Source organism: Argiope bruennichi, chromosome 1 (assembly GCF_947563725.1).
Source record: "Argiope bruennichi chromosome 1, qqArgBrue1.1, whole genome shotgun sequence".
Taxonomy (NCBI): domain Eukaryota; kingdom Metazoa; phylum Arthropoda; class Arachnida; order Araneae; family Araneidae; genus Argiope; species Argiope bruennichi.
The window spans coordinates 123,854,789-123,870,844 of record NC_079151.1 but is presented as its reverse complement, the minus strand read 5'-3'; positions in this window follow the sequence as shown (position 1 = coordinate 123,870,844).

Genomic DNA, 16,056 nt, shown 5'->3' with positions numbered 1-16,056 from the left:
TGGAAGTTCTCAATGTCATGGGTGCCTAATGTGCGTCTTATGTATATGAGATGACCCTAATAATCTTAAGTCCTCCCCAGTGGGGGTGCCCCATCTAATCGAGTGCGTGCAAGTCCTACGCAGACTCCTCCAATTGTAGCATGACTTAGCAATTAGCCTCTAATTCCAATTAACGGGTTCTGCAAATATCCTCCTCAAAGCAACGAGTGGGTCTCGAATGAGATCTTGTTTAATCAGCGGATGGTGAAACACAGTTACTCTTGCAGTTTGTTATTCGAAATGTTGCATCAGGTGGTGGCAGATTTGCACCAACTGTTGAAAGTGGTCTTATTTCTAGATTAGCAATATGTCCTCTTTTAGAGGGCTTTAACCATACATCAGCCACTGAATTATCATTTTTAGAGATAAACAGAACAATATAATAGCAGGAAACATCTTCACGGTCAAGAAATTTTAATAGGTATATATTAAAAAACATCTGGATGAGGAACATTTGGAGATAATTATACTTTTCTTTTGTTCATATTGTCACGTAGGTTCTTTAGCGTGGAACTCAATGACACACACAAGAAATAGAGCTAAACCAATTTATTAACTCAACTCTGAAGAGAACACAGTGACTGACAGATATTCGGCTTTTATACTAGAAGGGAAAGTTCCAGAATATTTTTCTGGAGACAGTAAGAAAAGTCTAGAGCACTTATCTGGTAAACTAAAGAAATGTCCAGAATCTTCTGGAACATGAAATAAAGGAAAACATAAAATCAAGGAATTAAAAATTTACACAGACTGTGAATCGCATTGTCTCTAGCGGGATTCGAAATTACGATTTCTTGATTAAGCGACCAGTGCTACGACCATTTGGCCATGGAGAGTCAACTGTCTCTTTTGAATGCGGCAATATAAGAGATGATAAAAAGTGATATAATCATCATGGATTCAATTGTACAGTCGAAAATAAGCGATTTTGAGCATAAAATAATATTTGTATTAATTACAAGAATCAGTTGGTGAGGTTTCCCCAGAACTTTCTTGTATACACTCTAATACAGATGTTATTCCAGAGAACGCCTTCATGGCATCGGGATACAATAATTATGAATTATTAATTTTTGGAATGAATTATTGGTATAATTTCTATTGAATTTACTGTGTGATCGTTGGCAATTAATCCTGGCAAGTCGTTAATAGTATCAAAAATCAAATTTGGGTTTTAGACGAATTTTTGCCAACAGATTGAGATCCAAATTTGACGCAAAACAACACTTGTGATCAGAAAATCACATACCAAATTTAATATTTAAGTCTTTACATATTTGAGCTAACGCATTTACATTTTTTAAAAGAAATGCAGACTGACAGACAGTATTTTTTTATTTATTTTTTTTAGTTTTATTAACGTCCCGTTTTAAGCAACACTAGGGCTATTTTGGGACGGACCTCGTCATTTTGAACCGCGGTCAGATGACGAGGACGACACCTGAGCTGCCTCCCCCCCCCCTTTCCACACCAGCGGGAGGACGTTTGGCTCTGACGGATTTAACGTGCAATAAATCCCCTTACACGACGGTTGTTCGGTCGAATAGGATATCGAATCTGAAACCCTACGGCTCACGAGCCGAGACCTTATCACCAGGCCACCGCGGCCCAGACAGACGGTCATACCCGTGTTGGACTTGGTCGAAAATGTAATAGGTATTTACTCTATATATGTGTATCGAATTTTATGTACCTATTTCCCTTTGTTTTGTAGTTACCATGTTAACGTATATTTGGTCTTCAGGACAGACTTTTTCTGAACGAATTTTGCTCAAGAATTGAGAGAAATCTACAAATTCGGTAAAAATTCCGTATACAAAATTATATTCGTCTCGCTCAAGGCGTTTTTTAATTATCTTTCTCACAGTCAGGCAGACAGTCGTTTTTTTCGAAAATATGTTTTTCCAACTCGGGGATTGAAACCGGAAGATTCGTCAAAATCTCGAGTTCGAATTTTTTGACGGTTATAATAATTTCTCTATATTTCATATACGAGAAAATAAAAATACAATAATCAAAAAATTTCAGACGCTGAAATATAATGTATTATCTGACGTGTTTCGTCTCTTGCAAATAAAATAAGAAATCAAAAAAACGTCTCCAAATCGCATGCCAACCAGAAACTGCATTCTTTTCTTTTTGTTGTTGTTGTTTGTTTCTAGCGTACGATAATATTTGAATTTTGTTTCAAATTCAAAATATACAAGAATTAAGCCATGAAGCAAACAAGAATGTTAGTATGCTAAAACGCTCTGTTTTGAGGATGAATTGACTATCCTTTTTGAGATTCAGGAAAATGATTTCAAAATTCAGCGAAAAAATTTGCTTGTTTTACCACATTTTCGGAATATTTCATGGAAACGAAAATAGATTCCTATATTGATTGATATGGATTCCTATATCTTTTGGCATCATTTACTAAGTTTAATTTTGCAGGTAAATTTGTTTTTGTGCTTTACAATCACAATCATTGCGCTGTTTATTCAGAATGTTATTGTATACTTCAGAAACCACAAAAGAAGATATTTCTTAAATTAACGGGAGAAGGCCCTCAAACACTTCCTTACATATTCTCTAATAATAAACGTTTTTATTATTAACCGTATGTCATAGGCGAACGATAGTTATAAAAAGCTTATTAGCTTGCGATCCTTTGAGCGATTTGTCACAAGGACTCGATTGATACACAAATAGTATGACGATGTGGTAAATTAACTCCATGAGAGGGCGCTCTGCGTTCTTCCGGTGATAGCCAGCAGTCGGAGGGCAGAGTTCAGAATTCACTGGGGAGAGACGGACATCCGCCGAAAAAGGTGCGACCGGAAATCGAGAAGACATGATACTCTGAAAAAAAGGCCGAAACTGGAATTCTTGCGTAGAAGAATTCCTCTGCAAATGCCAGTGTACCACGAGTAGGTAGGAAAGATCCTTTGAACAACATCAACTGTCCATATTCATGTAATATAAATTCCTTCTTCATCATTGAATTCCCATTTGAAAAAATCATCATTTGTCAATCAAGAATAAAAAGATTAAACTAATACAAGTGGACTGATGTATTAAAACCCATCACACCCACATGAAACCGAATCTGCACTTTGGACAATTTTTTTCCGATCCATTGAAACCAAAATTTGACAGAGAACTACAATTATAATCCAAAATCACACACTAAACTGAATATATTCATGAAATAGCTTGTTTGAGTTACCGCATTTTCATGCTTGGGAAAGTACTGGCCATTAGACGTCACCTGCTTCATAGTATAAGCTCCAAATTTGATACAATCTGCACTAAAGTGCATTCATGCACCAAATTTCATCAAACTAGCTATCTTTATTTCTATTTGTTGTGTTAATTTATATTTGGACAGCCGGACCGATAACCGGATTTCTTCTGAATGGATTTTGTTCAAAATTTGAATCAAATCTACAATTTTTGTGTTAAAATTCACATACAAAATCTCATGCGTCTAGCTCAAAGCGTTTTTGAGTTAACGTATTCACGGACATATATAATTCAAAAATACATTTTTTGGACAAGAATATGTGTCAAAATTTCGGATTCGAATTTTTTGGCGATTGCAATACCGTATCTTTGTGAACTTCATACACAAAAAATTAAAAGGACAAATACTTCTTTCTCTTTAGTTCAAAACTCTTGACTCAAAAAATAAAAATGAATTTACTTTCTCCTTGAGTTTTCAACATAGAAATATGAAATTCCTTTTTCGACTAGAATTTTTTTTATACAAATCAAAAGAATCACCATTTTTATTTCTTAACTTTAACCGAAGTTTATTGTCACGAAATTTTAATAACAGGATGAAATTGAGATAGGGTGGTCCTTAACTTAGATAAAAATATTTAACATAAGATTATGACTTTTTTATTATTCCTTTCTTTCCTTAACAAAAGGAAAGAATTTTAATGATTTCCCTTTAGGTGCCTTTCAAGAAAAAGATTTCTAAATTTGCATCAGTAAACACTGTACAAGGTGTCTTTGAAAAAGAAGTTTTTCATAAACGAACCCTACTTCTTTTGAATCAGTAATTTTAATTTGGATATTCTAGAAGTGATATTCAAAATTCTGTTGACGCTCATGAATCCGGATGTAATGACATAAAGTAAAAGTTGGAGTAGTTTGTTTGTCAATTCTTAAAGAGATGTTTTTAAAATTTTAGCTGTAAACAGAGAAATGAAAGGAAGTAATTTCACACGCACGTAAATTATTTTTCGCAAAATTATAGTATCTCAACTTCAAAGTTGTTGTTACTATTTAAAGGAACAAAAAATATGTAGAAAGAGGGAAACGATGCAAATGGATTCGAATCCGGTAAACTACAATGTATAATTTCTTTGAAAATAATATTATTCCTTGTTAAGAGGATTCAAAAATAAAATAAAATCTGTTTTTGTTGAATTTTTCAGTATCAGAATTGTTTTGTGCGAAGAAACAGTTAATTAAAATATTAATGTCACGTGGCATATAGAACTTTCAATAATTCTGTTACATAGTTACTTTTAAAATAATTCAGAAATTAATATAGTAGTAACTAAAAAGTCTTAATCAGAATTTTTTTTAAATTCTGATTAACTTTTCAGCGTATATTCTCTACTCATATAGTCCTTCTTCTAAAACTAACTTTCCAAGGACTATCTCTAAAGTCAGTTGTCTAGAGATTATCTTTAATGTCATAGAATTGGAGATAAATACAAAAAATAAAAAAAATATAATAAAGTTGATAATTATTTGAAATTCGTAATAATTTAAATATTAATTTGAAATCAAAATGAAGGATATTTATACATATTTACAAAAACTTATAGCAATGTTTAAGAGGTCAGTTGTCTAGAGATTATCTTTAATGTCATGGAATTGGAGATAAATACAAAAAGTAAAAAAATATAATAAAATTCATAATTATTTGAAATTCGTAATAATTTAAATATTAATTTTAAATCAAAATGAAGGATATTTATACATATTTACAAAAACTTATAGCAATGTTTAAGAGGTCAGTTGTCTAGAGATTATCTTTAATGTCATGGAATTGGAGATAAATACAAAAAGTAAAAAAATATAATAAAATTCATAATTATTTGAAATTCGTAATAATTGAAATATTAATTTGAAATCAAAATGAAGGATATTTATACATATTTACAAAAACTTATAGCAATGTTTAAGAGGTCAGTTGTCTAGAGATTATCTTTAATGTCATGGAATTGGAGATAAATACAAAAAGTCAAAAATATAATAGCATTTATAATTATTTGAAATTCGTAATAATTTAAATATTAATTTGAAAAATTCAAAATGAAGGATATTTATAAACAGATATTTATACATATTTACAAAAACTCATAGCAATGTTTAAGAGGTCAGTTGTCTAGAGATTATCTTTAATGTCATGGAATTGGAGATAAATACAAAAAGTCAAAAATATAATAGCATTTATAATTATTTGAAATTCATAATAATTTAAATATTAATTTGAAAAATTCAAAATGAAGGATATTTATAAACAGATATTTATACATATTTACAAAAACTCATAGCAATGTTTAAGAGGTCAGTTGTCTAGAGATTATCTTTAATGTCATGGAATTGGAGATAAATGCAAAAAGTCAAAAATATAATAGCATTTATAATTATTTGAAATTCATAATAATTCAAATATTAATTTGAAAAATTCAAATTGAAGGATATTTATAAACAGATATTTACAAAAACTCATAGCAATGTTTAAGAGGGATTTACGAATTAAGCAGGTAGATTCATAAGTCGAATCTGCATTTTCGCCATTTGTAAATGTATTTAAAGATATTGATTCCATAATTAATATCACAAGACAAATGAGATAAAACTATTTTTCCTGCGTTGCACTTTTGATAGTGCAGTAGATAAAAGCAAGGACATTCATTGATCCTTGACAAATTCCGATGCATGATTCGTCTACATTGCATTTTTCATTGAATAAAGGCATCTAATGTTTTTCAATTTTAATTTGTTCGTGTATTTTAAGTTTGTTTCAGCCCAACAACAGCTGCAATGGAAATAGCGTAGAAAAGACTTAAATGAACTATGTATGCACTGTAATACAAAGACTTTAATTCCAAAATAAAATAAAGTGATAGTTTTGGATTGAAAATTTTTCATTCAACTCCAAATTAGCGAAATTAGATAGGAAATCTCATTACTTTTATTACACTGAAATATAAATTCGTTTAAAGAATTAACATTGATCACAAAATATATTTATGGAAAACATTTGTATAATTATTGAATTTCATTAATTAAGGTAATATCTTTTCTATTATTTGCCGATCAAACATCTCTAACAGGATTAATTTTTAATACATTTTATGTGGAATTCATTTAAAATTACAATTTTTTTTTATATTGTCGATTATTGAAGAAAACCAGCGAGAGTGTTTTTCCCAAAACTTTAACGCATATTCTCTAATAAAAATGTTTTCCCAGTGAATGCCTTGCATAGCATTGACTTACAACAGTTACGAAATATTAATCTTTGGCGTGAGTTTAGCATTTTAACTGAATCAATCGGGATATTCTTGGCGAGTTATTTGGCTATCAATCCTTGGAATGTGGTTCATAGTATCCGAAGATAGAATTTGGATTTCAGACAAGTTCTTCCCAGCTGACTGAAATAAAAATTACATTTAAAGTGATAAATATATCGATTTTGGTGCCTGATTTTATGCCATTGAGTTTTTAAGTTATCGCGATTACATGTTTCTGAAAGTACAGACAGACAGATCGTCAGTCCCTTGTTGGAATTTCGCTCAAGATTTGCTAAGTGTCTATACTATTAATTAAATTATTAAATATGTTTACCGAATTTTATTTATCTAGCTCTCTTCATTTTGTAGCTATCGTGTTAACTTATATTTGAACAGCCGGACATTCAGACTTCCTCTGAACGGATTTTGCTAAAAATTTGATAGAAATCTACAAATTTGGTATAAAGGCCGTACATCACATTTCAGCCTTCTAAATCAAAGCTTTTTTTCCGTTATCTTTGTCACAGACAGACGGACATTTTCTAAAAATGTGTTTTTCAAATTCAAGGAGATCTAAAGCCCGAAGATTTGTCAAAATTTCGAGTTTTAATTTTTTGATTACTATACTTCCTTTTTACTTTCTATACAAGAAGGTAAAAAAAATGCAGATTTAGAACTAAAATTACTTAATATATTATTTTAAAGGGTCGCTTCTACATCTTCCTTAAGTTCTTCATAAAATTCTCTCAAAATAAACATCTCTTTTATACCCATTAATCGCTCATTCTTCGTTCCAAGCGTTTCCAGCTCAATCGAAGCAAATTAATGAGATGATATTCGGAGGAGCTCATGATCACGCGGGTTTCTAACGTGCGTCTTATGCATATGCGATGACCCTAATAACCTCGATTCTTCTCCATTGGGGATGCCCCATTTAATGCAGAGCGTGCCAGTCCAGCACATCTTTCTCCGTTCTGCAGACTGGAGCAGTAATTAGATTCCAATTCTGTTCAATAGGGTAGAGTTTCATAAAGATTTGCTGAAAGTAACGCATGATAATGGCTGAAATCATGTTTAAACAACAGATGGTGAGACTGTGATATAATTTGTTTGTGCTGATTATTGCATCAGGCTGTGACAGAATTGCTTTGTCTGCTGGAAGGAGTTTGCTCCTTCATAGGAGATGATATGTTTTAATGTTAAAATAGCGATTGAAATTTATATTGAGCCGAGAAGCATGTGCTATAATTCAGCTATGTAAAAATCAATTACTGAATTTTTTTAGTGTTTAGAGTTAAATTTAGATATGACATATTCTCCATATTTATGAAAAAACATAGTTCCAAACCCGTTAATTCGAAAAATTATAGCACGAACATGAGATTATTTCAATTATTTTTTTATTCATTTGTCTTGATCCCATTAGCTGTTGAATTAGCAGAAAGAAGGCCCTTCACTCTGTCGCTCCATCATAGTTCTTTATAGCACTAATTATTTTCTTATGCTTCAAAGAGTGGTTTTTACAAGCCTCCTTACACCGTTTACAGCCAACATGCTGTGGCGGTTTGGAATGAGCGAGGATAGAACCTTGGACCTTGTGGTTTGCAGCCGAGTAACATGACCACAATACAAAAGCAATTGCCCGTGTAGCGTAGCTGCAAACTGGCTTATAAGCTTTCACCACAGACTCTCCCTCCAGTGAGTCGGAGGTGAGACGAACGATATGGCTGTTGAGTGGTGATGTATTAGCTGTTGATTCTAATGTGGCTGCACTCTATTTGGCCTTTTTGAGAGCTTGCGAATACAGTTTGGTCTTTGTAATGTCTCATCGACCTTCCAGTACTTTATTGACGAAGTCACTAGGGATTTGCCATTTGTTTACGCTTTTGTTGATGACCTACTGGTTGCTTCTGAAAATGCAAGTGATCACTTACAACATTTAGATATCTGATTTAAAAAATTAAATGAATATGGTTTGTGTATAAATGGTGAAAATGTCAATTTGGACAGTCTACAATTGAATTTCTGGGATTCGAATTATCAGGGGGAGGAATTGAAGGTCCCAGGTTCTATCCTCGCTCATTCCAAACCGCCACCACAATGCCAATCTATAAATATTAAAATCTTTAAAAATTTTAAATACCAATGTAGCTCATCAACAATTTTTAATGAACTCACGATTTTAAATTCCACAATTTTTCCATAACGCTATAAAGTAGGCTTAAGTTAAGCTTCTTCGCTTATTGCATTCAATTCCGTATAACTTTAAGTCTCATCTCTTCGTCTGACCGAGTCAAAAGTTTGATAAAGAGCAAATTAGGTGTCATAACTAATATAATCTTCTTCTAATAGAATTGGAATTTCAAAATATGACACAGACATACAAGTTTGATTATTAGGCCTGAACAAAACTTCATTCATGTAGCTTTTTTTTATTTATTATGTTTAAAGGTAAATTTATTTGGAAACTACAGCTATTTGCCTTGTTTAATTCGTACACGGATAAAAATATTTATTCGGATACAAATAAAAAATATTTATTCCAAATATTGTTTCATTACCATAAATATTATTCTTTTGCAGTTCTTTAACCAAATAAGTGAATTTCCATCCAATTAATTATTTTTCACTTCCGCAATATTTTCTAGTTTAAAATTTTATTATTATTGTATTAAAAGATAATTCTTAAATATTTAATATGTGGCTTATTGGCAATGAGTTAGAACAGAACCTGGGACCTTGTGGTTCGTAGCCCAGTAACATGACCACGATACAAAAGCAATTGCCCGGGTAGAGTAGATGTTAACTGGCTTATAAGCTTCCACCACAGACTCTCCCTCCAGTGAGTGGGAGGTGAGACGAATGATATGGCTGTTGAGTGCTGATGTATTTAGCTGTTGAGTCTAATGCGCCTGTACCCATTTGAGTAGCGCCAAGAGTTATGGCAAGCGTGTGTGGGTGAGTGGTTCCTATTGTTGCGTCAAGTGAGTCTGACGCTTTTGGTTTGCTGAGGGCAAATGGCTCCAAAACAGCTGTACGACGGTTGAAAGTTCATCGTCAGAGGTCACCAATGTGGAAGATTGTGATGAGCGAGGATAGAACCTGGGACCTTGTGGTTCGCAGACCTGTAACATGACCACGATACAAAAGCAATTGCCCGGGTAGCGTAGCTGTTAACTGGCTTATAAGCTTTAACCACAAATATTTGCTTAGAGCATAAAATAATTATTACTTAGCTCTACTTAAAATCAGACATGTATTATTTTTATTACAATAAAATACTCCTCTGAAACTTAATAAATCCTCTATACGACAAACGTTTCAGGCTGAAAATAAAATTCCCGCCTTTTAATAAATACTGATCATGTCATTGGCCTAAAATGTTTTTACGATATTCGTATCTCACCAATCAGAACGATTTTTTTAAATAGGTTAAACAATATATCTTATACGCTATTAAAAGTAAGAGGATTGTCAATTTATTATGGCGGAATCAAATAAAGAGACTATGGATGAATTGATTATAATAGTAATAGAAGTGCTTCGGTATTTAAACAAAAAATAAATATATATATTTTTTTGAAAAACCATACTCTTATTAAAAATAAACATGAATCGTGCTATCTATTATTCCAAAATTCCTGTGAATAAAAACACGAAAAAAATCTTATTTTGTTCTTAACAAGCTCAGATTTACTTAATATACAGTCCCCAATGAGTTGGTTCTTTTGGAGCGGAGTTTTCGGAAATTAAAATAAATATATCTAAATTAAATACTGTTTATTTCGGAACGAATTTTGATACAGATACTTAAAAAAATAATGCCGGATCGAATTATTAAAAAAATATGAATTTCCATAATGGAGAATTTCTAGATAGCAGTTAATAAATTTGGTTGATCAGTTTGTCTATCTCAACAAAACCTGTGCCTTTAAGCTATTTTCATCGACATCAATTTTGTGAATATGTGATAAAAAATAACAAAGTTACAGACATGTTCTTCTTTTTTTTTTATGACTGCACATCATTTTCAATGCGCATATTTTCAATGTCTCAAAACTGTTGCGAAATTCAATTTCTCATGTTTTCCACATTAATTATACGAAATTTGACTTCATTCAATTAATTAGTTTTAATTGCAGATGTCCCCAAACAGAAAAAAAAAATTATAGCTATCCAGTATATTTCTTACGAACATCTCACTTTCCACTTTCCTTAAATTCAAAGTAAGTGGTTCAAAAACTCAAGAATAAGATTAATATTTTGCAAATTGTTTAAAACAAAAATACGGACTTCTTTCCCTATCCATATATATGCATATTAAAGCTATACTTTCCAAAAGAATTCTTTTCCTATTTCTTTAAATCTTCACCAAGCATTGCGGGGCCAAAAGATTTTAATAAACGGATGAAATTGAGAACTGGGCTTCTTAACGTAGATAAAAGGATTTAACTTAAGTTTATAACTTTCTTTATTTCTTTCTCTCTCAAACAAAGCGAAACCATTTTAATATTTCTCTCTCACGCGTGCATTTCAAGAAAAGGGATACTTCTCAATTTGCATCAACAAACGATCCAAGATTTTGGTTTCTATGCTGTGTGTGTGTGTGTGTGTGTGTGTGTGTGTGTGTGTGTGTGTGTGTGTGTGTGTGTGTGTGTGTGTGTGTGTGTGTGTGTGTGTGTGTGTGTGTGTGTGTGTGTGTGTGTGTGTGTGTTTAGTCGTCAACAAAGAAATTAACTAAAGTAAGTTACAATGTCATAAATTTTTTTGAAGCTGGCTACAGTATTTATTTCGAAAAAAATTTACATAAAATGTGATATGAAATAAGAAATTGAAATATTTTTTTAAAAAAAGTTTTTTTTTTTTCTTCCAGCTGAAGGAATTTCCAGTAAGGCATATTTTTATCATCTGAGTTTTAATTTCCTATAAATCATATGGCAAAACCAATTAAATATATATATTGAATCAACATAGATAATGACATTATTGTTGCCGCATAATTCACCTTTTATTGCAAAATAAATAATATTAAGGTAGCATATTTTATAAAAATTACATACAAACAGATTTTTTTTAAAAAAATTTAAAATGCACTATTAGAAAGCTAAGAAATTTTTGAGCAGTTACTGAAAGATTGTGCCAGTCTGGAAGGACTAAAAATTTATCATCTGCATTTTAAATATATTTGAAGAAATTACCTATCGCTTGCAATTATTCTTTTTTTAAATATATGCACATTTATAATAAAAATAAAGAATTTTCATTTATATTGGAGAAAAAATATCGTCTGCTTTTCTTAATTCATTCAAGAACCAATTCATTAAATAGTATTCCAAACAGGAATCTACTTAAAACAAGTATTGTACTTTCAACAATTTTAAACACCGAAAAATTAAAATACATAATTTTTAAGTGACTAATTTTTGTACAAATATTTTCTAATAACAAAGTGTACAAAAAATTTAAATAATCTCAAGTACGAATTATCTAATATGCAAATGTTTTAAGCCTGACTTGAGTATCTTTTATAATTAATTATCTGCTATTCTAAATTGCATAATGGCGATGCCCTGCACGCGAAAAAATTATTTAATAACATAATCGTAAGTTGCATGAGAATAAATATGCTAACTAAAATAACGTAAAATTGTTGTAACAATAATTTTAAAAAATTAATAAAATTAGAGAAAGAAATTTTTGGAAAAAGAATTTATATCACTGGATAGCTTATTTTTTGAATCTGAGATGGTGTAAAAGCAGCTTTAAACAATAATAAGCTCCGAAATTATTAAGGAATTATACCAAAAATTTAATTAATAATTTGATAAACTTTTTAATTATTAAGGAATAGGTCGAAAATTCCATGGAATTTAAAACTCCTTTTCTTCTTCAGTTCTTGGAAAAAGTAACTATCAAGAATGGTATTTCTAGGTCCAACACTCTGACATGTTGAACGTTTGTAATGATTTTTTTTCAAAACAGAATTTAGCTATCTAAACCATCATTTCTAAATTAAATCTTTATTCATTTATTCATAAATTTCATAATAACATTTGTATATCTATGTCAGACAACTTAAAATTCTTCATATTTTTAAATTCTAAACAACATTTTGCTTATGTACTGAATTATTCGTTGATTTTTCATTTACTTATACAAAAATCATCGATGTGTTTATCAACAAACTGAATATATGTACAAAAATATAGAATTCGATATATTTCGTCATCTAATAAATCCCACAAGGAGATTCTCAGGAATAGACAATATTTTAATATAATCCTTTAAAAGTAATAATAATTAAATAATTTTTAATTCATGATTATAAAGAATTCGAATACTGCAAACAATGTGGATCATTTTTGTTTCGAATAAGTAAAATGTTTATGGAAGATATTTTTGATATTCAATTTATTTTAGTTTACTAAAATTTAATAGTAAAACTTTATAATATTTTTCCGATGTTTTATTGTTAGAATTCTATATACAAAAGAATAAATTTCTTTCTAAATAAAGTTTTTTTTTATATTTTCAGTGTGCGTGCGTGCGTGCGTGCATGCGTGTGCGTGTGTGTGTGTGTGTGTAATGATATATTAAAATCCTAATTAACTTCCAAGTGTTATCTTAATTTAACCCATATTAACTTCATTTTAAAATGTTCTCTTATTTTCTCATCCAATTCCACCTTTTTTATTTAATTAATGCTACACGAGCTCTAAAATTGCCGAAATTTACAAGTTCCCACACTCCGAGTGAAGGGATAAAAATCTGACAACCTAAGCAAATTCTTTTAAAAGATACCTTTTTTTCCCTTTATCTAAATCGACGCGTGTAAAGAAATCCCTATCAGATTATCACAGTATATAATCATGGGGATAAATATTTCGTTCGCTTTTTCACTCTCTCTCTTTTGTTTCGTGCTGTAGATTGACGTACCTCTCCGCTTCTTGCTTATACATAAATTATGCATCCCTGATGGAATAAAAGCTAAGTTTTGAAAAATTTTAAGTGTTTTCTCCCTAATCAGACACGATCCTAACTTTTGAAACTCGTGTTAATAAGACATTAAAGATACTAAAGATTTTATTTATATTTTGAAGATTTTCTTCTGAATTCAGAATCGAAAGTAATGCTCTGTGATTAGATACTTGCTTAAGGAATTTTTAGAACGATATTCACTTCAGGTTTATTTTATCATTAGCAAAAAATAATACGTCTTTCTTATTTGTCAACAGAAGAAAAAAAATAGAAACTTAATAACCAAATATTAGACATATTATAACTGGAAAAAACCACCAAGTCAGCTTTCGCAAATATTTTCTAAGCTGATTCTATTAAATGTACCGCATATAAAAGAATTCTATCTCCCATCAACTAATTCTTCGTTAACGGTAAACCATTCGATACATATTCTTCGCTCTTCCTTAAAAGCAAAATTCCGCTACGATCTGCAATGTCTGGGTTTTTTTTTTTTTTTTTTTTTTTTTTTTGCAGATGATGCTTTTTGCTGATATCTTCATAACCAAACCATAACGCCCAGACGTGCTAGGAACGTCAAACGATAACCCCCTCTCCGTCAATGTGGAGCCAACATCAAAGGGAATGACTCCACAGGGAGTTGAGGGTGACGCTCCTCGGCGATATATAACGATTTGCTGAAATAAGCAATTTTTGCTCCCTAGATCGCTTGCTATTCAAAACACGTTGTGGTACCTTTCTTGTTTTTTTACAGGCATTTTCTTCGTATAGATTAAGGAGGGCATTAAATGTTACTTCGCGAAAAAGTTATGTTCCTTTAATTTAGAGGGTTTCTATTATTAGGTTCTTTAAGAAAAAAAAAATAATGCAACACATATGAGAGTTAATGCTCCTATTCTTGTAATTACAGTTGCTCAAACAATTGAGAGTACACCTTACTTTTACTCGATAAGTCCGACTTTCAATATAAATAACACATTACCGAAAAGTACAAACATGTTTTTATTTTTACACATAACAAATGATTTAATTTAGAGTAAAAATAAAGAAAAATCAGCGAAAACCCTCTAAACTAAAAAATTTCAAAAGTATTTTAAATAAACATACGCAGCTTTTTAGCCTCAAAAAATTGAGAATACACCAGTGAAATTTTTGTAATATCTCTCCAAGAAAAAAAGTGTCAATATTTAATTGCATGTCTTTTATCTTTTATAATGGCCTTTAAACGTCCTGATACCTATTCGACCATTTTTTGGTGGTATCTGAAGATATTTTACCCCCTTCTTCTTGCAACTTTATTTTAAATGGGTTTTGTTTCTAATTATGTGTTTTTTATCCACTATTTCGAGTGTGGTCCACAGATATTCAATGACATTGATGTCGGGGTACTATGGTGGTGTGTAAATGCTGTTTCCAATGAATAAGACACCGCATTTTGACTTTATGTGCGTTCTGTTTGGAGTCGTTGTTCTGCTAAAAAATGAAATTTCCATCTAAACCCAAATTTTTAGTACTTTCCTTTAGATTGCTGCGAAGTATATCCAAGTAAGCCATATGACTCATAATGCATCTTAAAAAACTAAATTTCCCTTCCGGATGAAGCCATACAACCCCAAAGCATGACGGAGTCACCACCATGTTTAACTGTAGGGTGTAAAATTTTGGATCCAAAATAGTATTAGGCTTTCTCCATACGGTGCAACGGGTGTCACTGCCAAAAATGTTGAAATTTTTTTTCATCACTAAATATAACTTTCTTCCAAAGATTATTGGTCTTCGATTGATGAGATTTTGCAAACTTCAAATGCTTTTTCTGAATTTGCAAGATGATGAACGGTTTCTCTCTAACAATGCTATTTTATATCCAGCTTGTCTAATTACATTTCGCACAGTTTCAGCACTTGTACTTCTGCCTATGATTTAAGAAATTCCTGCAGCAAGTGGCTATACGGTCTCAGTAATCTAAAGGAAAGTGCTAAAAATTGGGTTTAAATGAAAATTTCATTTTCTAGCAGGACAACGACACCAAACAGAACGCGCGTAAAGTCAAAATGTGGTGTCTTTTTCATTGTAAACAGTATTTTTACACACCACCACAGTACCCCGACATCAATGTCATTGAATATCTGTGGGCCACACTCGAAATAGAGGATAAAAAACACAAAATTAGAAACAAAACCCATTTAAAATGTTTGCAAGAAGAAGGGAGTAAAATATCTTCAGACACCACCAATGGGTCGAATCGGTACCAGGACGTTTAAAGGCCATTATAAAAGATAAAAGACATGCAATTAAATATTGACACTTTTTTTCTTTGAAAGATATTACAAAAATTTCGCTGGTGTATTCTCAATTTTTTGAGGCAAAAATCTGCGCATGTTTATTTAAAATACTTTTGAAATTTTTCAGTTTAGAGGGTTTTCGCTGATTTTTCTTTATTTTTACTTTAAATTAAACCATTTGTTATGCATAAAAATAAAAACATGTTTGCTCTTCCCGGTAATGTGTTATT